The sequence below is a fragment of the Pantherophis guttatus genome, chromosome 4 (assembly GCF_059756535.1).
Source record: "Pantherophis guttatus breed Tessera chromosome 4, ASM5975653v1, whole genome shotgun sequence".
NCBI classification, from domain to species: Eukaryota; Metazoa; Chordata; class Lepidosauria; order Squamata; family Colubridae; genus Pantherophis; species Pantherophis guttatus.
In genome coordinates, this window is record NC_142066.1 from 103,695,014 (window position 1) to 103,722,369 (window position 27,356).

General features: G+C 39.8%; 1 long non-coding RNA gene across 1 annotated transcript in view; it reads left to right on the forward strand.

Moving 5' to 3' along the window:
• LOC132709547 (uncharacterized) overlaps window positions 1–24,329 on the forward strand; it is a 60,320-nt gene extending 35,991 nt beyond the window's left edge. Inside the window, exons 2-4 of the long non-coding RNA XR_009620579.1 lie at window positions 13,287–13,386; window positions 13,908–13,978; window positions 23,607–24,329. This is a non-coding gene — a long non-coding RNA (uncharacterized LOC132709547). The remainder of the gene's footprint in view (window positions 1–13,286; window positions 13,387–13,907; window positions 13,979–23,606) is intronic.
• Window positions 24,330–27,356: the final 3,027 nt, after the last annotated feature.

Consider the following 27,356-nt stretch of genomic DNA (forward strand, 5'->3'; position numbering starts at 1 on the left):
ATTTGGATTTACAAGGAACTCCCACCTAAGATATTAATGGAAAGGAAGAAATTTGGTTTTCTGGTGAATGAGTTAAAAAAGAGAAATATCCCATTTAGGTGGGACGCCCCAGTTGGTATTATATTCAGATATCAAGGAGAAAGATACCAGCTAAATACTGTTGAAAGAGCGGAAGAATTTTATCAAAATAGGTTGAAAATGAACTTAACATCTTCAGGTATAATACAGGATAAGCAGAAGGAGCTGGAAATAAAGGTAAAATATCGAATTATAGAGACTGTACCAGATGAATTGCCTTTGGATTTATCGAATACCCCAGCTGGACTATCTACAAATTTGAGAGAAGTGGCATCTAACCTTAATGTGATGACTTATCAAGGCAAGGACAAGTATGGAAATTAATTAGGGGATACACAAGGGATAAAAAAGAAACATGAGACACAAAAACAAAACCAACAAGACCAATCTACAAAGCAGAATGAAAACCGACCAGATGATACACAATTTGTAGAAAGGAAACCAGGATGGAAACCAAACCCACAAAAAAAAAAAAAAAAAAAAAAAAGAAATAGGTTGCATAAAAATAGAAATTTCTAAATCAGGCAACAGTGAAGCCAGTGACTTTAAAATATGAATGATTATGTGTAAACATAGAAGAGGCGACGTATTGGTTAATATCATCCTGAGGATTGTGGCAGATCTCTGCATGGCTGTAATCTGGGGACGTGAAAAGAGCCTTAAACTGATGGATTTGAATTATCCACTTTGGAATTTCTTTTTGTGTTGATAAACATATAATTATCTTGAATCACAAGGCAAGAGAATTATGCTGGGGCATGCAGAAGATCGGGTTGTTACCCACTACGATGATGGGAATCAATAATCCTGATGAAACCCACAATTATTACTATTTGGAATATAATTATAATGTCACTCGGGTGGTTGTTTTTTACTTTTATACATATAAGAAGATATTTACTACTGATGGGGGCAGATATGATTGAAGATTCTGAATAAACTGTTGCACCAGCAAGCTATGTTACCCTATTATGGATGTTGGTTCTACCAATCCAGTGGAAAGACTTCAAAGAAGATATTATATGGACTATAAATTTAAAGTCATTGTCTTTTCTTTTCTTTTATTTAGATATAATGGAATATATAGACATATATTTTTAAGTAGTGTGGGCAGTGAATCAAAGACATTAAGAATTGTTGTGTATGGTAATTTTGTATGATAGTGGGTGAATAAGCTAGTTAGTAGATTGATTAGTCTAAGAAAAGGGATTCTTAAGTGATATATTTAGGGGAGTGGAGGAAATGGATAGAGTGGAATAAATGTTAAACTAGATTTTATGGGGAAGGCCGCTTTGAAATGTTATAGTAATATATATAGAAGATTAAATGTTAAAGTAGGACTTATCGTATAGTTTTAAAGTGGAAGGAGGTCTTGAATTGTTGTAATAATATATAGATACAAGCTTGGGAGAGGAGAAAAAGGGCAGATTATTGCCAAATTGGGAGGTATAATACTATTATGCTAAATTAGAAGTTATTCTATAATGTTATAGTATAATGTCTTTTTTTTCCTTTCTTTTCTCTTTTCTGAAATGTATGGATAAAGGGGGATGTCATAATATTAATAATATTTTCAGTAAGTAAAGGTCAATATTTAGAGGAGGGAGTAAGTAATCTGTTATGAATTAGGTTTTTTTTTTGTCATGAAGAAGTCACGGGGGTGATGGGTGGGGAAGGGGGGTTAGGGAGGGGGAGGGAGAGGGGGAAAAAAAGGGGGGGAAATTTGTATTTGAAAACTTTTTCAATAAAAAAAAAAAAGTTCCTGAGCAAAAAGAAGCTCGTGCTCAGGGACGTTGTGGAGGAAGCCACGGCTGCCGAGACATCCGAGAGAGCGGCAGCCGCAATGCTTCGGGCAAAAGGGATCCACAAGATCCACAGAGCAGCACAGTCATTGACAGAAGAGTCAACAGCTGGATCAGACTCGGAGGAAGAAGTGGCCGTCCACAAAGTCTCCAGACTTTCCGAGTGGGAAACCGCTCAAAACGGCGACTGGAGGGAGCACTGTGCCAGCTGCAAAGGAGACTATGCCAGGGCCAAATGCAGATGGAGGGATGCGACCTGCAGATGCTGCAACAAGAGGGGTCACATTGCCAAAGCCTGCAGAGCCAAGGATCCAGCCCCAGAACCGTCCAGCCATCGCCCGCGAGAAAATCATGAAGACTACGTGAGGTAGCCTGTCTAGGTCATCTAGACAGTCCTCCTACCAACCCAGACGCGGAGAAAGTGACGGGAACCAGAGGAGAGCAGTCCACCAAACAACCATCGATTTCTCCGATGATGACGACACCACCACCAAGTGCCACGTGACCGTGCACGTGGAAGGGACACCATGCTCCATGGAGGTAGACTCGGGCTCGATCTACTCCATCATGGACTGGCAACAGCTAAAGCGCCTCAAGCCCGAGATCAGGAAAAAGGACCTGAAGCCTCTTCGATCAAGACTGGTTGACTTTGGAGGAAACCCGATTGGAGTCCTGGGGAGAACGTCGCTACAGATTGCCTACCATGAATTCCAAGGCATCCTCCCCATCACCATTGTGGAGCACAGCTGCCTGAACCTGCTAGGCATGGAGTGGTTCAAGCCACTAGGGCTTAAAATTAGAGGAGTCAATCAAATCAGGAAGGATGAACTCGACACCCTCCTCGAAGAGTTCAAGGAAGTCTTCGACAGTAAGCTGGGGAAATTTGTGGGAAAACCCATTTCCTTCAATCTAGATAAGGCAATTACACCAATTAGGCTTAAGCCCCGCAGAGTTCCATTTGCCTTGAGGCCAAAAGTAGATGCTCAGCTAGATAAGCTGATAGCCCAAGGCGTACTGGAGCCAATCAATCATGCGACATGGGAGACCCCCATTGTGACCCCCATGAAGCATGATGGATCTGTGCGCATCTGTGCCGACTATAAATGTTCAATCAACAAGGCTTTGCAACAGAGCGCATACCCAGTCCCAGTGGTGCAACATCTGCTGCACTCACTCGGGAGTGGGACAATTTTTGCTAAACTGGACCTGGCCCAGGCTTACCAGCAACTGCCAGTTGATGAAAAAACAGTGGAGGCTCAGACTATTGTCACCCACAGGGGCGTCTTTAAGTGCAACCGCCTCCAATTTGGAGTCAGCGCAGCCCCAGGAATTTTCCAATCTTTGATGGAACGACTTCTCCAAGGCATTCCAAGGGTAGTGCCGTACTTTGATGATGTCTTGATCTCCGGGCACTCTAAAACCCAGCTGCTTGAGCGATTGAAGCAAGTTCTCCAGTGCTTCAAGGAGAAGGGTTTGAGAGTCAGGAGAGACAAATGCATCATTGGGGTCCAGGAGGTCGAGTTCCTGGGCTATCTCATAGATGGCACTGGCATACACCCCACCAAATCAAAAGTCAAAGCTATCCACGAAGCTCCAGCCCCCAAAAACAAAGCGGAGCTTCAGGCCCTCTTGGGACTACTGAATTTTTACAGTGTCTTTTTAAAACAGAAGGCCACAGCTGCTGAACCACTCCATCGCCTGTTGGGGAAAGCGGTACCATGGAAATGGGGGAAAGAAGAGGAAACGGTTTTCAAGACCATCAAAGGGCTACTTTCCTCAGACAGCATGCTCATTCAATATCATGAGGCGCTACCACTACTGCTGACCTGCGATGCCTCACCATATGGAATTGGAGCAGTCCTAAGTCACCAACTCCTAGACGGCTCGGAAGCTCCAATCGCATACTTCTCGAAGACAATGTCCAGCACCGAGAGGAACTACAGCCAGCTGGACAAGGAAGCCTTGGCCATCATGGCTGGCATCAAGCGTTTCCATGAATACTTGTATGGCAGAACTTTTACAGTTATCACGGACCATAAACCTCTATTGGGATTACTGGCGGGGGACAAACCCACCCCGACCTTCATGTCACCCAGAATGACATGTTGGGCAATTTTCCTGGCCGGCTATAATTACAGGCTGACCCACAGACCTGGGACATCTATAGGGAATGCAGACGCGTTAAGCAGATGCCCCACCAAAGATCCCTTAGAAGACCCCGCACCCACGCTCAGCCTACTCCACATTGACGCTGACAGAGAGTGTCCACTCACATCAGCTGACATGGCAGCCCACGCCCAGAGGGACCCCATCCTCAAACAGGTCACCTCCTGGGTCCTGTGAGGCTGGCCAACTGAGAAACCGGCAGAAAAATTCAGCCCATTCACATGGAAGCAAAAGGAGCTGTCCACAATGAAAGGCTGTCTGCTATGGGGAGACCGAGTGCTGATTCCCAGCTCCCTGCAACGGAAGACGCTGGAAACGCTTCACAACGGACACCCTGGCATTGTGCGGATGAAAGGACTGGCACGGAGTTACGTCTGGTGGCCATCCCTAGACAAAGACATCGAAGAATGGGTCGCCAGATGTGACCCGTGCCAGGAGGTATGCCCAGCCCCAGCCCAAGCCCAGGCGTCGGAATGGGAGACGCCCAGCAGCCCCTGGGCAAGGGTACACATTGACTTCGCGGGTCCAATGCAAGCGCAGTACCTCCTAATAGTGGTGGACGCATTTTCCAAGTGGCTGGAGATCATCCCCATGGCATCTACCATGTCTGAAGCCACCATCAGGGCACTCCGGCGCCTATTCGCAATGTACGGGCTGCCAGATGTCCTGGTCTCGGACAATGGACCTCAACTCACATCCAAGACCATGGAGGAGTTCCTGGCCGGACGGGGCATCCGTCATGCCCTCTCGGCACCCTACAGGCCAGCTGGCAATGGACAGGCTGAGAGAATGGTGAGACTGACCAAAGAAGCGCTCACCAAGATGGGCACGGGCGACTGGCAGGAAAGAATAGACAACTTCCTCCTCACCCAGCACATCACGCCGCATACCACCACCCAAAAAAGCCCGGCCGAATTGTTGATGGGCAGACGGCTAAGGTCACCCTTGGACCAGTTACACCCCCAGTACAACCCGGAGGTGACAGCAACGGCCAGCCGCCCGCTTCGCGCCTTCGCCATAGAGACCCGGTGTTTGCGCTAAACTTCCATGGCTCTCCGAAGTGGCTGAAGGGGAGAATAGAGAGCACAACTGGCCTGAAGTCCTATCGAGTAGAGCTGGAAGATGGACAGGTCTGTAGACGTCACATCGACCAGCTCCGGAAAAGGTGGAGAAAGATGGGTCGAAACCAACCTGACGAGGCAGGCCTACAACACCCCGAAGAGGTAGGCCCGCAACAGCCCGGCGAGGTAGGCCTACCACACCCCGATGAGGTAGGCCTGCCACAACCCTATGAGGTAGGCCTACCTCAACCCTGCAGGGTAGGCCTGCCCCAACCCCACGAGGTAGGCCTGTGAGCCCCAGACGAGATAGACCGGCACCACCGCAGCAAAGCGAGCCATCGACAATTGAGGGAAGTAGACCAGTACCCGCAGCCAGGGGGGAGTCTGCGCCATGCCGACCAGGGGTCCAGCCATCAACCCAGCGAGGGAGACCTCCACCTCGACGACAAGGTAGATCGGGGACAACCCAGGGAGGGAGAGCCACACACCCCCGGCGACGTTGTCCCACAACACCCCAGTGAGGGAGACCCAAGCCGCCGCACGGTAGACCGGGGACAATGCAAGGAGAGAGGCTCACCACACCCCAGCAGGGCTGGCCTACAACCCCCCAGTGAGGGAGACCACCGCCACCACACCGGCAGGGTCGACCAACACCACCCCGGCGAGGTCAACCCGCACGGACCCGACAAGGCAGACGGGAGACCCCCCGGCGGGGTCAGCCACCCGCCACGACAAGTCGACACACAGACAGAGAAACAACAACAACAACAACAACAACAACAACAACAACAGACCTTCCGGTTGGCGCCGCCGTCATCGCTAGACGGTCTCTTCAAGACCTCCAGCCCCGCCGCCCGTAAAGAGCCACCTCTACAGCTGAGAGGCGGCTTGAAAAACTCCACGATCTTGAAGAATCGGGAGGAGAGCCGGCGAGACAAGGTAGAGCCCCCTGCGAAGTCCCCAGACTGTCTTTTTTGCTTCTGGGGAGGAAGCAGGGTGAGGCTCCCTTTCCAGCTCACCATGGCTCCAGACTCCGGGGACAACTCTGCATTTAGCAGAGCCAGACCACGCGACCAACGTAACTAGCGAAAGTCAAGCGAATTACCAAAAAATAAACAGGGTGGAATCTGGACTTGAAATTCAAACTGCAAGTATTTTTATTAGCCCTGTGATGAGCTTAAGAACTGAGAAAGTAAAAGTTTGCTAAAATGGCATCTGGCTTCAGTGATAGGGAAAGCTGAAAGCGAACGTGGATTTGCCTGAGTGTTTAATACGCTACAAAGTAACTAAAAGTAACAGCACTGGCTAGAAGAAAAGGGAAAAGTTCTTTTTAAAGTGATTTTTTTTTAATTTGATTTATATGCCGCCCTTCTCCAGAGACTCAGGGCGGCTTACAATGCGTTAAGCAATAGCCTTCATACTTTTGTATATTTATACAAAGTCAGCTTATTGCCCCCACAAACTGGGTCCTCATTTAACCTACCTTAGAAAGGATGGAAGGCTGAGTCAACCTTGAGCCTGGTAAGATTCGAACCTGCATAAATTGCAGGCAGCTGTGTTAATTACAGGGTGCATTAAATCACTGTACTACCAAGGCTTTTGATCTGTTCCTTCTCCCTTGAGATTTGACTAAAGCTGGGGAAATTTCTGAAAGGATTCTGTGGTGAAAAGGGAGGGAGGACTTCCTTCTTAGAAAGAATCAGTCTGCGTGGTAGAATGGCTTCAAAGCAGACAAAGCCAGCCAAAGCTGCAGGGGGGGGTTCCCCCACTCACAAGCCACAAGAGCAGCCTTTAAGCTTGCAGACCCAGAGCCAAGCACAGGAAACTGGCTTTAAAGACTTGAAGGAATTTGTTGCTGCGGCTCTGTTGAATCAAAATGAACTTTTGGACCAGAAATTTGAAAAATCTCAACAGGAAATTAAGGAGGTGGTTCAAGAAAAGTATGACAAGATGAAGCGTGACATACTGACAGTTGTGACTGGCTTGTCAGAAGCAGTTGTTCAAATTGATAAAAAAGTGGAAGAAGTAGAATCTAAAATGAAGGAAGCTGATTATAAAATTTCTAATGTTGATAATAAAATGCAAAGGATTGAAAATGAAGTGACAATGATGCAATTTAGATTCATGGAGTTTGCTGTAAGACTGAGAGGAATAAAAGAGAACAATAGGGAGGATTTGAGAAGGGTTTGTGCTGATGCTCTGGCTGTGATGTTAAAGGTTGACCCTGAGGAGATTTTGTGCAAGATTAACAAGGTCTATAGAGTGAATTCTTGGGTGGCAAGGCAAAGGCAACTGGCTAGAGATGTGGTGATCTACTTTACAGATAGAAGAATAAGAAATGATATTTTACAAAAGTCTTTTGTTTCTACTATTCAAGTGGATGGAAGGGAGATTGGGATCTACAAAGAGCTGCCACCTAAGATGCTAAGAGATATAAAAGGATTTTGGATTTTTGGTGACTGAATTGAAGAAACAACAAATTCCATTTAGATGGGATGCTCCAGTTGGAATAATATTGAGGTATCAAGGAGAGAGATACCGATTAAATACTGTTGAAAAGGTGGAAGGATTTTATTTCAATGTTTTTAAAACTGGTGCTGCATCTCCATGTACATCCTCAGTATTAGGTATAGTGGAGGGTGAAAAAGAGAAGCAATTTGAACAAGAGCTTGAAGAGCAGCAGAAACAGATGGAAGTGGAGGCAATGGAAACTCAAGGAGCAACAGGGGGATTTTTAGATGCACCATTGCTGGATCTTCCTCTAGAGGCTATAGGTGGATCACCTAAAAATACAAGAGAAGTGGCAGCGGATCTCGATTTGGTGTTGCACAATGCTAAAGACCAGCGTATAACTCGAGCAGTTTATAAACAAATTCTAGAGAAACAACAACTGCAGAGGTCTAAGTCACCACAAGATAAGCAGGGAGTCAGTGGTAAAACACAAAAATCTGAAGCTATGGGAGGAGCTAAGCCAAAGACTACTAGCCTGGAACAGAAACTTCAGCAAATGCTCTTAACGCTTCAGGAGACTACAAATGACAATTAAGTTTTTATCTTGGAATGTGAACGGACTGAACTCACCACAGAAAAGAAGGAAGATATTTCATTATTTGAGACAATTTAATAATGATGTTATTTGCTTATAAGAAACTCATATTAGAACACAAGATCAAAAATATTTGATAAATTCTAGATTAGGAGCACAGTTTATAGCTTCAAATTCGGAGAAAAAGAATGGTGTAGTGATTTATATAAATAAAAGACTGCCAGCAAAAATTTTAGAAGCAGATGATTGTGGAAGATATATAGCAATTGAACTCTCTACAGACAATGGTCCAATTTTGGTGATTGGAATTTATGCCCCTAATCAGCAACAAGAAAATTTTTATAAAATATTGTATTCTAAAATATTACAGTGGGACTTCAGATCTATTTTACTTATGGGAGATTGGAATGGAGTAATAGATCCCCAAAAAGATAAAAAGAGTTTGGCAAAGTTATGTGTTAAATTACCACAGATATTTTTTGATATGAAAGAAGATTTGGAATTGAAAGATATATGGAGAATGCATAACCCAAAAGAATTGGACTTTACTTTTTTTTCAGATAGACATAGATCCTTCTCTAGGATTGATTTTATTCTACTTATGGCTGATTTACTTTTAAAAACAAAGAAAACAAAGATATTTCCGAGGACTTTAACTGACCATAGCCCGGTATGGATAGAAATAGAAATGGGAAAGAATGAGAGAAGATCATGGAGAGTAAATGAAAACTTGTTTAGATATGAAAAGAATGTAAATGAACTTAAAAAACAAATGAAGGAATTTTTTGAAATGAACGTGAATAAGGGTACCCCTATTGAAATTGTTTGGGATGTGAGTAAGGCGTATATGCGGGGGGTACTGATCTATATGAACTCTAAACATAAATCAAATAAACAAAGAAAAAGATTAGAATTGGAAGGAGAGATAAAGAAAAAAGAACAGATGCTTATAAAAAATCCAACAGATGAAAAATTACAAGGAATTATAAAACTTTTGAAAGACCAATTTCAAATGCTTACAGTGGAACAAGCAGCAACTAATTTACAATTTGCGAAACATAATACTTTTTGCAATGCTAATAAGCTGGGCAGGTGGTTAGCTTACATACTGAGAAAACAACAGAGTACTCGGACTATTGGTAGTATTGAGTATGGAGGGAAGGAAGTTTTTCAACAAAGACTAATTAAAGAAGCCTTCTTGGATTATTATATTAAATTGTATGCCAAAGATGATATACAGAATGAACTTATAAATAAATATCTAGATGAAAGGAGAGTTATGAAAATTTCTAGCGATCAAAAGGAAAGAACGAGTTTACCAATAACAGCCGAGGAGATTATTGCTGCTATTAAACAACTCAAAACAGCTAAAGCTCCAGGAACGGATGGCTTAACTGCAGTGTATTATAAAACTTTACAAGTAGAAATGATTGAATATCTTAAAGACTTATTTTGTAGCATACAACAAGGGGGTAAAATACCCCCTTCATGGAAAGCAGCTTTTGTTTCTTTGATACTGAAAGAGGAAGCAGGTTCTACAAAACCAGAGAATTTTAGACCAATATCTCTCCTGAATACAGATTATAAATTTTTTGCAAAAGTATTAGCCAACAGATTAATGCCAGTTATTCAAGAGATGATTCATCATGATCAAGCAGGATTTATAGAAGGCAGATACATGAAGGACAATGTGAGCCAAATTATCGATTTATTGGAATATCTTGAGAAGAATAAACAGACCTCTGCAGTGCAGGTGTTTCTGGAAGGCCTTTGATCGAGTGAACTGGAACTTTCTATTAAAGACTTTAAGAAAGATGGACTTTGGGAGCAGTTTGTGTGGGCGGTTTCAGCAATTTATCAAGAGCAAACGGCACAAATTATCATTAATGGAAGCTTAACTACAAACTTCAGTATAGAAAAAGGCACAAGACAAGGTTGTCTGTTGTTGTTTATTCTAACTCTAGAAGTCTTGTTGAATACAATACGGGACTCTAGTACTTTGAATGGAATAGTTATAAGGCAAGAGGACCACAGAACAAGGGCAGTTGCAGATGATTTGGTTGTTACCCTAACACGGCCGATGGAATCAATAATTCAGATGAAAGATATTATAGAAGAATATGGTATGGTATCAGGATTTAGACTGAATCAGAAAAAAACCAAGATTATAGTTAAAAATATGACAGTTGATCAAAAGAAAGAACTTGAAAGGAAGGCAGGCTTTGAAATAGTATCAAAGGTGAAATATCTAGGAGTTCAAGTTGCAGATTCAAATATAAAACTGTTCCAAAACAATTATGAGGTGTTGTGGCGAAAGGTACAAAAGGATATGGACACTTGAAAAAAACTGCAGCTGTCTTTACTTGGAAGAATAGCAGCAGTTAAAATGAATGTTCTACCTAGATTTTTATTTTTGTTTCAAATGATTCTGGTGCTTAAAAGTGATAAACAGTTGATGGAATGGCAAAAAGGAATGAATAAGTTTGTTTGGAATGAGAAAAAGCCAAGAGTGAAATTGAAAATTATGCAAGATGTTCGTGAAAGGGGTGGTCTTAAACTTCGACTGTACTATGAAGCAGCAGCGTTGACACAAGCAAGCGATTGGTTTGGAAGGACAAAGACTGGAATATTGAATATAGAGAGTTATGATCTTGAATTTGGTGGGCATGCATATTTATTCTACGAAAATAAAGTGGATAAAGTATTCAATAGCCATATGCTTAGAAACTCCTTGATGAGAGTATGGAAGAAGCACCGGTTCAAATGGGATTATAAAATACCGTTGTGGTTGGATCTTAGTTATATCATATGGAATATAAATATAAAGTCACTCGGGGGGGGGGGTTTATACAAAGAAGTACTTTTTAATGATGGGGCAGATGGCAACTAAAGACATTGAATACACTGTTGGAAGAAGGGATTAATTTAACTTGGTTACAGTATAATCAACTTCAACTGAGATGGAGAGAAGATCAAAAAACTGATTTAATGTTGCATGAAGAAGAATTGGTTAGACAGATAAAAGAGAAAGGCCCAATGCATATCAAGAGGGTTTATAATGTTTTGTTAGAAAGAGACTCAGAAAATGAACTGGTTAAAGATTGTATGATAAAATGGGCGCAAAATTTTGCAGAACCAGTTATGATGGAAACGTGAGAAAAAATATGGGTTCAGAATGTTAAATTTACGCAGTCACAGAACTTGAGGGAAATTTTTTATAAAATGTATTATAGGTGGCATTTAGATCCTAAGAAACTGTCATGCATGTATCCTAATGTTCAACCAAAATGTTGGAGATGTGATTGTTTGGATGCTACATATTATCATATATGGTGGACTTGCAAGAAAGTGAAGGCTTTCTGGATAAAAATTTGGTGGGTCATGCAAAATGTTCTGAGGAAAAAACTCCAATTTTCTTCTCAATTGTTTTTATTGGGTATAGTTAAGGGTTTTTCAATGGATGAAACAAAATTGATATTGTATATGGTGACAGCAGCTAGGTTAGTGATTGGTCAATATTGGAAAAGGGATGTTTTGCCTACTATTGAAGAATGGACTTTGAAGGTGGCCAGTTTTGCAGAAATGGCGAAGATATCAGCAGACTTAAAAGACCGGACTCAAGAGACTTATGCATGGGAGTGGAAGAAATGGATAGATTATGTGCAGAATAAATACCAAACTAGGAAGTATCAGATAGCTTTTAGTTGAATGTTGTGTAGAAATGTACAGTATATAGGGGGCAGAATAGTTCAATGTTATGTAGAAATGTATTGTACACAGGGGGAGATTAGAAGGGTGGTAAAGTATGATATAATATGATGTGGATTTGGATTTCACCTTGCGGAAGTCTTGGGAGGAGGGGAGGGCTAGGGAGGGTTAGGGAGGGAAAGGGGGGGAAATGGAAAAATTTGTATTTGTAAAACTTGTTCAATAAAAAAAAAAAACCAAAAAAAAAAACCCCAACAACAACAACAGAAGCAGCAGCGACCCCAACATCAGCAGAAATTAAAAGAAAATCCAATGGATTTACCGGACATCAGTCGGCATCCACCGAGCGTCAGTGATGTCCAGCTGCGAGGTTCCAGAGTTTCCGGTCAGGGAAAGGACCGGAGACACCAGCGGGCAACTCCAGATGTTGCGGCCGGAGGTGCGGGGACAGGGCCCGCACACTTGACGGCCGGACTCAGGTCCACCCCGGATCGGGGGCCGGAGAGGACAGAAGCCCTGCCTGCCCAGGTCGGGGGCAAAGCTCAGTGTGAACTGCGCAGGTCATCCAGAACCACCAGGTGTCCCGCCTACCTGCATGACTACGTATCGCTGATTGACTGTGATGGACGTTTTTCGGACTAGGAGGGGAGGAGTGTTATGTCCTTATAAGGACATCTGCCGGGGGATTGGCTGATCCACCGGCGGGAGATTTAAACAGCTGTCATTTGGCGGCTGAGCCTGCCGGAGCGTATAAAAAGAGCCCCGGCAGCACAGCCGCTCATTCTATTTCTGAGCTGAATAAAGGTTCTGAAGGAACCACTGCTGGTCGCGTCTTTCTTTCCCTGCGCCGATCTAACAATATTGAAAAGATGCATGTCAATAGAAGACATTTTGAGCAGGATTGGTGGGAAAGGGAATGGCTCAAGATTATAATCAAAGTACTCTCTCTCTCTCCTTGGTCTACATCAAGTGGGCTGGCTTCCCTCTATTCAAATTTTGGAATTTAGCCTGGGTCCCAATAGGTGGGGTTTAGGGTTTTCAGTTGAAAGATTATATAGCAATCTTGCCAAAACTCAATATGTTTGGATCGAGCTAAGTGTTAGGTAAAAAATGAGATATGGCTGTATTAAATAAATAAATTTTAGCCATCTAAAGACTGTGAGAGGCTGAAATGGGATAGCCTTAAGCAAGAGGGCAAAGGTATGGACAAATAAGCAACATCTGTTTTGCACAATCCTTAGAAGTGCAAGCGATTTTTTCTTTTATGTATCTGCCACTACTTTAAAATCAATGTACCAATACTATTAAGTACAGAATCTTAATTTTCCTAAGCATACGAAATTTTAATTTGGTATATTAGCTACTGAAGAGAAATCCAATCTTCTGCAGCTTGCTTAGTATCTATGGCATTTTCCTGCTAAACAGCTACACCAAAGAAGACTGCCCATTCATAGAACGTCTATCATGAAGAACCACACATCTCCCCAACTTGAATTTATAGTCCACCACATCTGACGCATACCAGGTTGGTGAAGCTATGTTAAGTCTCTAGCCAAATAGTCAAAGTGATTAATCCTTGAATATTAGATGGTTTTTAGATCCATTTTTGAAGCCTCAAAACAGTCAGAACATGCTAAATAAATCATAGTGATATAGTTAGCTGGCTATTTTGATAAAAAATGAATACAATGTGTATTGAAAAGTGTGTAGGTTTTATTTATAAATTCTGTTTTGCTTTGAGATGCTTTAATGAATGGAGATGGAAGAGAATCCTGCCATAATTTCAGACAGGGAAAGAATGTTGACAGTTTACAAGCAAATAGCATTTTGAGATTTATTTCTTGCAAAATGTTGGCATCTTTAATGGTTATTGAAAATTGTGTTTTATTTCCCAACTAGGGGAATGTCATATTCAAATATTTATATTTTTCCCAGCCTGCCTTTGAAATGTTTAAAGATCTTTCATTCATATGATTGCATACTTCAGAGGAATAGTTTGTTTTTAAGAACCAGTTGAATATTTTTTGTTTTCCCCTCTATCTCAAGGAAGAAGTTACCCCAACGAAATCAGTCAATCAAGGAAAAAGTCTGTCAGAAGTCTGTCAGAAATCTGAATGGTAATCTGGGTTTTAAATTGGCTTACAATATTTATGTTTGGCTGTATAAAATAAGTTGTGATTTGTATAAAATAAGTTTTATTTAGATAAAAAATTTATATGCGCCTCACATCATTCAGGGTATCGAGTAGCAGTTTAAACCATACCAAAAATTTGAATTCAAATAAAGACAAAAATTATTACCAAAAAGAGTTAAAATTAGTAAATGTTGGCAAGTACAATTTAAGCCTTATCAGTATACATTTATAGTATCTGTGGAATGGATACTTTCCTAAATTCTCCCCCATCTGTCTGTCTGTCTCTCCCTCCCTCCCTTCCTCCCTCCCTCCCACCATCTCTCTTTTACACATCTTTATTACTAAGCACCAGAAATGTCTTAGGCAATGTTCTGTCATGTGTTATATCCATGGCAAAAAACAAGGTATTGCCCAATATGCAGGAAAACAAAAAAGAAATACCGGAGAGATTTATGGGAAACTAACCAGATCTAAACAAGCCATCATGTATATAATTTCTTAAATATACAATGTTGGTGTGAACAGGCCTAATAAAGCTTCCACCCCCACCCCCACCACTTATTTTGTCAGCTGGATCAAGATTCTTCCCTCTTCAGATTCAATCTTTACCTTTTTGAATGGAACCAATTTCCATTTAAAATCAAAGACAATATTGAGATCCCAGAAACAGAATACTTGTTTCAATCATCAGATAAATATGAAATTAAATTACATTTCTTTCAACACCTTATAAAATGTATTTAGCAGAAGATGAAGTGGGAAGGTTTGCTAGAGATATCACAAGCATCTGCTGATTGGTGTTTTCCACAGTTATCTTTTCTCTCACTGAAGATGAATTTGCCAAAATCTTGCCAAACCGGCTTTTAAAGTTCATCTGGGATTTTTAAAAATTGTGCTGTACTTTACAAGAATGTTTTATCAGTGCTTTTTCTATTAAAGCATTACATCTTTATCTCTGCTCCTTGTCAGTCTTTATAATGTTTAGTTTCACAATGATTTGTTTATTGTCATCTCAGGTTCAAAGCTATTAATTATACTGATTTGTTATGTATTAACAACAGAAGTATGTGCATTATGCATTCAAAAAGGTGGTGCCTCCCCCCCCTCTGTCTCCCTCCCTCCTTCCTCCTCTCTCCCACCCACCCCTGATACACATCTTTCTTACTAGGCACCAGAAATGTCTTGGGCAATGTTCTCTCATGTGTTATATCAGAGGCAAAAAAAAAGGAATATTTTCAAAGTTAACAACTTTTAGTTTATCTCCGCTAGTAATTCCCTTATCCTTTTTTGACCTAATGCCAATTCCTGGCTTTACCAATGTTAATAAACTGTTATTTTGAGCTCTTGGCAAAGAAAAACAGCAAAGATACTATTACAGTACACAAAATAACAGAATTATTCAATATTCAAAGATGCTATTCATTGACTGAGTGTTCAAAAAGCATAACAAAACCATGGGTCTTTCTCTGATATGACCTCTGTATGCCTTAGACAAGTATCATGAAGTCCATCATTCCATTGTGCAAGAGCAATTCTCTAAACCAGTGATGGTGAAGGGAGCATGCACACGGGGCACCAAGTGCCGAAAAGGGAGCACTTCACATGCGTTTGCCAGGGCCATGACCAGGAAGAGGAGCTGCCCAGGAGGCATGCGCACACCAGATAAGGTATTCCGGTTTCCACATATGCGCATATGCCGATCAGCTGGCCGGCATGCATGGTCACGCCGGAAAACGGAAGACCAGCTTTTCCGGTTTCTGGCACTGCCACACACAAAGAACAGCTGATCGTTACATGCGCATGCATGCCAGAAACCTGGATGAGGAACAGGCGACACCACACGTGCCAGGCGATATGGCTCTGTGTGCCATAGGTTCGCCATCACGGCTCTAAACAAACCAGTTTAGAGATTCCATTGAATTCAAGATGCAAATAAGGACATAGAAAGCAGCAAAAAGTCTCAGCCACCCACATCAGATTTTCCTTTAAAATGCAGCACAGAAAGGATTATTGGTCTTACTAAACTGACATGGGATGTACTTATGGAAGAGGTTTTTATCTTTCAGTTGCTTGTGTCATTCACAAAATTTTATCACAAATACAAATGATTATAAACATTCAGATCAGCTGTAATGTGTTATGTTGTTGGTAGAGCAAGATACTGTCTCCTTCCCCCGATCTATATAGTGAATGTGTGTATGTGTGTATGTGTGTGTGTAATACATAGACACACATTTATGTGCCCATATTCATTTTCATTCACTATTTTCTCTAATATATGGAGCTTTTAAGTGTAAGTAGGTAAAACAGCATATTTGATGGTTGGCTAGATAGGGGAGGAGAAAGGGGAAAAATGGGAAAATTAGAATATAAGTGTGTTGTGTGGGGTGGGGTGGGGTGGGGTGGGGTGGGGGGGAAAGAACAGAGCACTTAGGAACTTTAAATCTCTTATAGCTTACCTAGCACTCTCGTTATTTTGTAGTCCTACTGAATGCAGCTTTTCCAGACATTATTCCATAAATTTCTCCAGTGCAAGCATATTTAATATAGATTTATTCCAATATCTATTCTCTTTTTAAAAATATCAGTTTTTGATCAGAGGAAGAACAAATGCTAAAGAGGTTGGTACCCTGGAGGAGCCCAATCTCATAGGTTTACAAATCTATTCCCTTAAAAATCCAAAGTATTTTTTGAGTACCTCTATTTAAAAAACTCCTTCAATTTCCTCATAACTTCTTCCCCTTTCCCCCTTATTTAATACAATTGTTATAGCGTAAAGGCAACAAACATTGCTTAATGCCTTTTGAGCAGTAATATTAGGAGTCACCTATCTGGAAACACTAAGGTGATGACAAAAGTTATGTTGAATTGTAAAAAACATTCATAGTGAATCATATATCATCCTCCATCTTAATTTCAATATGGCCATGTTGACGGGGGGCATATCTTATATATAAGAACATGTGGATAGAATGTGAACAAGGCCCATTGAAATGTCTATTATTATAGTGCTTCAGGAAAAGCTTAGATTACTTCATATAGCCAAACCATTTGCAAGCTGTACCTTTTTTTATTTTGGACCCCAGAAAGAATTGAGTGTTATCAAGAAATTGAAAAATTGATATTCTAAATTCTGAATGTTGATTACTGATCCTATATGTTCCCCAAATGCCACCAGAGGCAGCTGAAAAATAGTTGGATCCCAATAATTACTTGCATAGGAGCCCTAGTGGTACAGTATATCACCATTGTAAATCTCTGGATTAAAATATTGTATAATAACAATGTCATTGTGCTGCAGAATTTGCATATAATGTGAATATAATGCCTCTCTGCTTTTCATTAAAATGGCCAGACTAACTTGCACACAAGTTTTTTTAAAATGGAAGCTGCTTTAATAATCACACAGTTCACACTGTGAACCCCCAGAAGTCTGCTACTGGGGAGGAAATGGGCGCGGCTCCCTTTCAACTTGCGGAGACTCCGGACGGCGTGGGACGACTCTGCCTGTCAGAGCAAGCCGGCTGCAGCAAACATTTAAATTGATGGAAAAATAACTTTGCTATAAAACAACCTCAACCCCTAAACCAAGAAACTGCAAGTATTTCTTTGTTTTTGAACTTCTGATTTGGGAAAAGGCTAGAGTGAGCGGAAACGGCTTGAAAAAAATGGCGCCGTTCCAGCGTTAACGAGCTGAAAGGGAGAGTGATCTTGCAAAGTTATTTCAATAAGCTACATTGTAGCACTGCTTGTAGCAAGCGAACAGAGAAGAGTGGAAGAAAAAATTCCTTTTAAAATAAACCTGAGCTTGCTTCAGCTTATTCAATTTCTAATTTGATTAAATCTGGGGGACTTTTTCAAAGGACTTTGTGGAGGTGCAAAGGAAAAAAGACTTCCTTTTTTCAGAAAAGTTAATTTACGTGGCAGAATGGCTTCAAAGAAACAGGAAGGAAAGGCTGCAGGGGAGGGATCTCCCACTCATAAACCGGAACAGCAGCCCCCTCCCAGCCAGCAGGGTGAGGGAAAGGACTTTGATGTTCAAAGTTTGAAGGACTTTATTACCCAGGCTCTGGATGATAAATTTCAAAAATCACAACAGGAAATGAAGAAAGAAATTAATGAATTTAAAGAGGCAATGAAAGAGAATTATGACAAGGTGTCTGACAAATTGTCAAATGTGGTTTCTGATTTGGCAGAAACCATTACTAAAGTGGATTCCAAACTGGAAGAATTTAAATCAGAAGTTAATGTTAAAATGAAGGATACTGATTCTAAAATTGTTGATGTGGATAATAAAGTGCAGAGAGTTGAAAATGAAATTACAATGATACAGTTTCGATCCATGGAATTCGCTATTAGGCTTCGAGGAATAAAAGAGAATGATAGGCAAGATTTGAGACAGATTTGTTCTGATGCCTTGGCTGTATTGTTAAAAATTGATCCAGCAGATGTGGTCTATAAAATAGATAAAATTTATAGAGTAAATTCATGGGTGGCTAGACAAAGAAAATTACCCAGAGATGTGGTGATATATTTTACTGATAGAAGAATAAGAAATGATATTTTGCAAAGATCCTTTCTTTCCTCTGTGCAAGTGGAGGGAGCTCAAATTGGAGTCTACAAGGAATTACCACCTAAGATGTTAAAAGATCGAAAAGAATATAGGTTTCTAGTGAATGAATTGCAAAAGCAAGAAATACCATTCCGGTGGGATGCCCCAACTGGTATAATTCTGAAATATAATGGAGAGGGACACCGATTGAATACTTTTCAGAAGGCGGAATATTTTTACTATAATATTCTTAAAGAAAGATCATCATCCCCACGTACATCTACAATGTTGGAGATAAAAAGTGATAAGGAAAAGCAATTTCAGCATGAGAGGGAACAACAGTCCAAGCAGACGGAATTAGTGGAAATGCAGGGAGCTGTAGGAGGAGGAGGCCTTATGGAGGAATCCCTGCTAGAATCTTCACCAATTTTGTCAACAAGAGATGCTGCTTTGGATCTAGCTTGGATGCCTGAAGTTAAGGACCAGCGTATAACTCGTGCAGTCTCCAAGCAAATAAAAGAAAAACAACAAGAAGAAAGTCAACATAAAAGGGGAGCTAAAAGCACCACACAAAGTGAAGCTATGGGGGGAGCAAGGCCGAAGACCTCAGAAGAAGCGAGGCAAGGCAGCTCATCGCTTCAGAAAGGTCAAGGTGACAATTAGGCTCTTATCTTGGAATGTTAACGGATTAAATTCACCACAAAAAAGGAAGAAGTTATTTACATATCTGAGACAATTTAATAATGACATAATTTGTCTACAAGAAACTCATATTCGAACTCAAGATCACAAATACCTGATAAACTCTAAATTAGGAACACATTTTATAGCTTCAACCTCGGAAAAAAAGAATGGTGTGGTTATTTATGTAAATAAAAGATTGTTTGCTAAAATTATAGAAGCAGATGAAGGTGGTAGGTTTATTGCAATTGAATTGCATACAGCAAACGGCCAAATTCTTTTGATTGGAATTTATGCTCCGAACCAACAACAGGATCATTTTTATAAGACTTTACATAATAAAATATTGCAATGGGATTACAGATCTATTTTAATAATGGGAGATTGGAATGGAGTAATTGATTCTAAACTAGATAAAAAGAGTTTGGCGAAAGTAAGGATCAGACTACCACAGACTTTTTTTGATATGAAAGAAGATTTGGAATTAAAAGATATTTGGAGAATTTATAACCCAAAAGAATTGGATTATACTTTTTTCTCTGATAGACATAGATCTTTTTCCAGGATTGACTTTATCTTGTTATCAGATGATTTACTTGTTAAAACAAAAAGAACAAAGATATTTCCAAGAACTTTAACTGATCATAGTTCTGTATGGATAGAAATTGAGATGGGAAAAACTGAGAGAAGGTCATGGAGATTAAATGAAAATTTGTTTAGATATGAAAAAAATATAACAGAACTTAAAAAACAGATGAAAGAATTTTTTGAGATGAACTTGAATAAGGGCACCCCAATTGAAATTGTATGGGATGCGAGTAAAGCGTATATGAGAGGGGTACTCATTTATATGAATTCTAAACACAAACAGAATCGACAAAAGAAAAGACTCGAATTGGAAGTAGAAATAAAGAATAAGGAACAGCTACTCATTAAAAACCCAACAGATGAAAGAATATCTGGTGCTACAAAACTTTTGAAAGATCAATTTCAAATGCTCTTGGCAGAGCAAGCTGCAACAAACTTACAATATGCGAAGCATAATACGTTTTGTAATGCTAATAAACCGGGAAGATGGTTGGCCTACACCTTAAGGAAGAAGCAGAGTATACGGACTATTGAGAGTATTGATATTGGAGGGAAAGAAATTTCTCAACAAAAACTGATTAAAGAAGTCTTTGTAGACTACTACACTAAATTATATGCTAAAGATGATATACAGAATGGACTTATAGAAAAATATCTAGAAGAGAAAAGAGTCTCAAAAATTACTAGCCAACAAAAAGAAAGAATGAACTATCCTATAACAGTTGAGGAAATAATCGCAGCAATTAAACAATTGAAAACAGCTAAAGCTCCTGGAACAGATGGATTGACTGCAGTGTATTATAAAACTTTACAAGCAGAAATGGTGGAACAACTTAGAGACTTATTTTGCAATATACAACAAGGGGGTAAAATACCCCCATCATGGAAATCAGCATATATTACTTTGATACCAAAAGAACAAGTGGGTCCTAAAAAACCGGAAAATTATAGACCAATATCTCTTTTAAATAATGACTATAAAATTTATGCAAAAGTATTAGCCAACAGATTGATGCCAGTAATCCAAGAGGTGATTCACGATGACCAAGCGGGATTTATAGAGGGTAGATACATGAAGGACAATGTAAGGCAAGTTATAGATTTATTGGAATATCTTGAGAAGAATAAACAGATCTCTGCAGTGCTGGTTTTCTTGGATGCGGAGAAGGCCTTTGATAGAGTGGATTGGAACTTTCTACTAAAGACTTTAAGAAAAATGGGATTTGGAGACCAATTTATACAGGCGGTCTCAGCAATTTATCAAGAACAAAAGGCACAGATTATTATTAATGGAAGTTTGACATCAGAGTTCAATATTGAAAAAGGGACCAGACAAGGTTGTCCGTTATCCCCATTGTTATTTATTTTAACACTAGAAGTCTTGTTGAACACAATACGGGATTCGAATAACTTGAAAGGTATAGTGATAAGGCAAGAGGATTACAGAATAAGGGCATTTGCAGATGATCTGGTTGTTACCCTAACACAGCCGATGGAATCAATAATCCAGATGAAAGACATTATACAAGATTATGGTACAGTATCAGGTTTTAGATTGAATCAGAAAAAACCTAAGATGATAGTTAAAAATATGACACAAGATCGACGACATGAATTTGAAAACAAGGCAGGTTTTGAGATTGTACCAAAGGTTAAATATCTAGGAGTTCAGGTTGCAGAATCAAATATTAAATTGTTTCAAAATAACTATGAAGTACTGTGGCGAGCTGTACAGAAAGATATGGAGATGTGGAAAAAACTGCAGCTGTCTTTACTTGGGAGAATAGCAGCAGTTAAGATGAACATTTTGCCAAGATTTCTTTTTTTGTTTCAAATGATTCCGGTGCTTAAAAGTGATAAACAACTGAAAGTCTGGCAAACTGGAGTGAATAAGTTTGTCTGGAACGAGAAAAAACCGAGAGTGAAACTGAAAATCATGCAAGATGTTCCAGAAAGGGGAGGTCTTAAACTTCCAAACCTACAGTTATATTATGAAGCAGCAGCTTTGACTTTAGCAAGTGATTGGTTTGGAAGGAAAAAGACTGGAATACTGAATATAGAAAGTTTTGATCTTGAATTTGGATGGCATGCTTATTTATTCTATGATAACAAAGTGGATAAAGTATTCAAAAGCCATATACTTAGAGATTCTTTGATGAGAGTTTGGAAGAAGCACCGATTCAAATGGGATTATAAAATACCGCTATGGCTGGATCTTGGTCATATTATGTGGAATACAAATATAATGTCACTCGGGGGGGTTTTATACAAAGAGGTTCTTTTTACAGATGCGGGCAGATGGCAGTTGAAGACATTACAGACACTGTTGGATGAAGGGATTAATTTAACTTGGTTTCAATATAATCAATTACAATTGAGATGGAAAGAGGACCAAAAAATTGGTATTATGTTGCATGAGGAAGAACTGGTTAGACATATAAAAGAGAAAGGTCCAATGCATATTAAAAGATTATATAATGTTTTGTTAGAAAGGGACTCAGAAACTGAATTAGTTAAAGACTGTATGATTAAGTGGGCACAAAATTTTGAAGAACCAGTGATGTTGGAAACATGGGAAAAAATTTGGGTTCAGAATGTTAAATTTACACAGTCGCAGAATTTGAGGGAAAATTTTTACAAAATGTTTTATAGATGGCATCTAGACCCTAAGAAACTGTCGTGTATGTACCCTAATGTTCAACCAAAATGTTGGAGGTGTGATTGTACAGATGCTACATATTATCATATTTGGTGGACCTGTAAGAAAGTTAAGGCTTTTTGGATAAAAATTTGGTGGGTCATGCAGAATGTTTTGAAGAAAAAAATTCAATTTTCTCCACAATTGTTTCTATTGGGTATAGCTAAGGGTTTTACAGTGGACGAAACAAAGTTGATTTTGTATATGATTACAGCAGCGAGATTGTTGATAGGTAAATATTGGAAAAATGAAGCTTTGCCTACCGTTCAAGAATGGATTTTGAAGATGGCCAGTTTCGCTGAGATGGCGAAGATTTCAGCATATTTAAAAGACCGCTCACAAGAGACTTATGAATGTGAATGGAAAAAATGGATAGATTATGTGCAGAACAAATATCAAACTAGGAAGTATCAAATAGCTTTTTATTGATAGTATTATATTATATTAAGATAGAAATATTTGAACTATGTGAAGATGAAAAATGATATGGGGGTTGGGGGGGTTTAAAGCTCAAGGTTTTTTTTATATAAAGGGGATAATGATGGGGTATACTCTATGGAAGTCCGGGGGGGAGGGGAGGGTTAGGGGGGGTTAGGGAGGGTGGGTTAGGGAGTTCGGGGTGGGTTAGGGGGGCGAAAATGGGGTGAAAATGTAATTGTAAAACTTTTACAATAAAAAAAATAATAATAATCACACTAAATTTAATGAGGTAATTTCCTCAAGCAGAAACTAAATTGTTCAGGCTCTCGTGTAAATCTGAAAAAGAACTTCCTGCTTTAATAAAAGACAAAGAAGTGCTGTTTAATAATTAGGTGCTGTCAATGTATTTTTTCCCTATTGTTATGAACTGTCTAGGAAGCAGCTCCAGTCTCCTTATCCCTCTCACATCCTGATGAGAACAGACCGAATACAGAACCAGATTGCCCAAAAAGAGCACAGCACAATATTCCTTCTCTACCTGTCTTTCTTATTTTGTCTTGTAATTTCTACATAAACATTTAATTGTAGCAACTGTATTGATAACAATATATAAATCCTATTATTTTCTCATGTTAACTGAAGAAATAACCATCTGTTTTCATGCTTTTGCAGAACTACTTTTTGCAGTACCATAAGAAGGCAGGTTAAGTTACCAGTGATAGGAGTTCTGACCTTATAAAGGAACCAGGGAGACTGATGCAGCCTCTTCATTCAATTCTTGTAAAAGATTGCAGAATGGCAACATTGAAATGAATTCTTCTTCATTTGGGACACTGAAAAATACAAATGGCAGGATTGTCAAGGTGCTGGTATCTCTGTTTATTCTGAGGAATAGCCAGTCTTGTCATTGTCTGTTGCTAGTTTTGGTATAAAAAAAAATCAGTCTACCCAAATGAGGTTATCTGACCCAGAATCCTTATTGTCCAGAAATATAATCCAAGCCATTCTTCAGAGGATGGCTACCAATGGAATTAAAACTCCCTCATTTCACCCAACCTTAGTGCTACCTGAACTATATGTTGTTTTGCTTTATAGATAAAAGGTCAAGACATGTAAAAAATACCATGAACATCACACTCTGTAATAGGTAATCATGATATGAATTTAGGCTAGTGATTTCTCCATTAGCAACTTGTAGCAACTTCTAAAGTCATCCAGCCATAGCACTAATATATACTGTAATAGTAATGATGACAGGTATTATAGTCAGCAATAACTATAATATTAAGATGTTATTAATAATAGTCTGTAGGGAAACAAAGCTCATGGGAAGAAATAACCTGTTTCCACAAAGGAAACTTACTTGTTTTCCAATAAATGTTGTTCCAGCTTTTGAATCATTAAGATGATGAACTTAGCATGCTGCAGGTGTTAACTTGGTAATTATTTACAAACATCCAAACAACGGATAATAGTGGTAGGAGTTCAACTGCAAACATGAAGAAAAAAAGAAACAGAAACTTTACTTATAGTTATTAGTATTACAATCTTTGAAATTATGGAGGATTTACTTCAAGGTATTATTTTATCACTTTGCTACCTCCTCCATTGTATGGAAAATATCAGCCCCAGCACTGCCTTTTTAATTCTCAGAAAAACGGAAGAACAGACATTATTTTTCTTGAAAGAGATACACTGGTAGCTATTTTACTAAAAAGGCTGTAGAGACTTTGGGACCTGGTAAGATGGAGTGACTGTGGGTATACAGAGCCTCAGAATCCAAAGGCTTATCACCTAGTTTTGGATGGGATTGCAATATGTCAGACAGACCTGGTGCTCAACTTGTGGGTTCTCCTAGATCAGGGGTGAGCAAATGTGGCCCTTTTACAACTGTCTCAGGAATTCCACAGGTTGTAAAAGGGCCACATTTGCCCACCCGTCCTAGATTCATGACTCCTGCTCAAAAGCAGGTGGCAGTTGTGGCTAGAAGAGCTTTTGCACAACTTTATGCCCTTTTCAGTGCCAACTATGCCCTGAATCATGAGGCCCTGAACTCATTCACACCCTGGTCATCTCCTGGTTGGATTATTGCAATGTGTTGTACCTAGGGCTATTCTTGGAAAGTATTCAGAAGCTATAATTGGCCCAGACTGCAGCAATGTGGACAGTTTTGGAGGCCCTTAGGATGGCACATGTAATACCACTGTCATGCAAGCTACACTGACTGCAGATCTGCTTCCAGTTGCAATTCAGGTTGTTGGTTATTATCTTCATAGCCCTCTATGACATGAGTCCAAGATATATGTGAAACCATCCTTCTACAATGGAACTGGCCTACCAGCCTTGTGCTGGCAGAATGGACTTACTGTGCATTTTTACATTTACATTTTACATTTTATTAAATTTGTATACCGCCCTACTCCCGAAGGACTCAGGGCGGTGAACAGGCACGAAATAAAACACATAAATACAAAAGTTAAGACATAATTAAAACCCAATTAAATAATTTTTGCCCTAGACAATTTAAAACTCCCAATAATTTAAAACGAATTAAAATTTGAGTTTATAAATTTAAAAGAAGGGGAAAAAATTAGGCCAGGCCAGCCTGCTGGAATAGGAGTGCCTTCAAAGCACGGTGGAAAGTGCGCAGATCCGGGATCCTCCGTATCTCCAGGGGGAGCTTGTTCCAGATAGTAGGTGCCCCCACAGAGAAGGCCCTCCCCCTAGGGGCCGCCAGTCGACATTGTTTGGCTGACGGCACCTGGAGGAGCCCCTCTCTATGAGAGCGTACCGGCCGGTGGGAGGCTGTTTGTGGTAGTAGGCGGTCCCGTAAGTAGCCAGGTCCTAAGCCATTTCATCAGCCAAGGAATTTTGGCTGATGGAATCTAGGAGAAGATGCCCATGCGGCATCTTGGAGCATCTTGCCACAGGAGAAACCCCCCTCACCTCCTTTAACCTTCAGGAAAAGCTTAAAACTTGGCTATATAGGTTGGCTTGGTGTCCTGAAGAAGAAACTGTTTGTTGGAGGTCGTTGATGCAGTAACAGAGAACATGACCCATTTCCCCGCTCCAAACCCATGCTTTTTTAGTTTATTTAAATTTTTTGTAATTCTAATCTGTTTTCACATTTGTAATTGCTTTGATATCTGTATATTTTATCATACTGTAGGGAAACAATAATAAGGATAGAATATAAAATACTGATATACTAGATTTAGTAAAAACTTGTTATTCTGTAACCATTAGGTTCCTGTAACACATATATTGTGTCTTTGTAGTTGTATCACATATCTTATTACACATATATTATTCCTTTATATTTTGCTACAAACATATTGTTATTATCTGATATTTGTCAAACATATGTCCCTGCCATTTGACCTGAACCCATATCAATCTTCTTCCTGTTTTTCTTGTGCCATCTAAGAGCATGATAGGTATCTTAGTTGGAACTGCAGACATCAACCAAGAGATAATTTACACCTCAGCCCTAATTTATGCCTTTGATCTGTATAAGCTCATTCCTTGCAGAACCAGGAGGCCAAATGGCCAATTGAGAAAAACAAAGGAATGCTCAAGGACGAGATAAGACTAATTGGGAAGTTTTTATTCCTTTGCAGGACAACAACGAATACTCGAACCTAAACTAGGGGGGCCAGAATTGGGTACTAAACTGATGTCTCTGAGGGTATAAAAGGACGCCATACCTTCCACAAGTGTGGCTATCTCCTCGCATGCATTGTATCTGTATGTTCTGGATATAGTCCCACCCAGTATTTTGTTTTTGGCCATAAATAAAATCTACTTTTTTTTTTTTGCAAGCCTCATCTTGAGTCTCTCTCTTTGGCATTCTGGTGACTCAGGAATATATTGGGACCTTACAATACCTTAAGTTGCTCAGAATTGCCTTGAACCCTAGATGGTGGCAAATACATTTAATAATAATAAGAAAGAGGCAGAGGGGCTAATTGTGGCTGCACAAGACCAAGCCTTATGAACCTGGCATATGTTCATAAGGCTTGGTCATATAAAGGCAGAATTGAAAAGAAAGCAACAGACAAAAATGCCACCTCTGTAAAAAAGCTGATCATCTGGTTAGCTGCTGCAAGAAGATTGCACAGATTGACTACAAACAACAGCATGATAAAGTAAGTAGCAACAATGGTGCATTGGAAGTTCTGCAATAAATACCATTTGCCTGCAAATAAGAGCTGGTGGGACCATAAAATAGAGAAAGTCATAGAAAATAAAAAAGCTAACATGCTCTGGGATTTTAGAATTCAAACTGACAGGCGTTTGCCACGTAATATCCCAGATTTAATAATTGTTAAAAAGAAAGACAAAGTCTGAATAGTAGACAGGAGTGCCTGGGGACAGCAGAACAGAAGAAAAAGAACAGAAGATAACAAAATACAAATACCT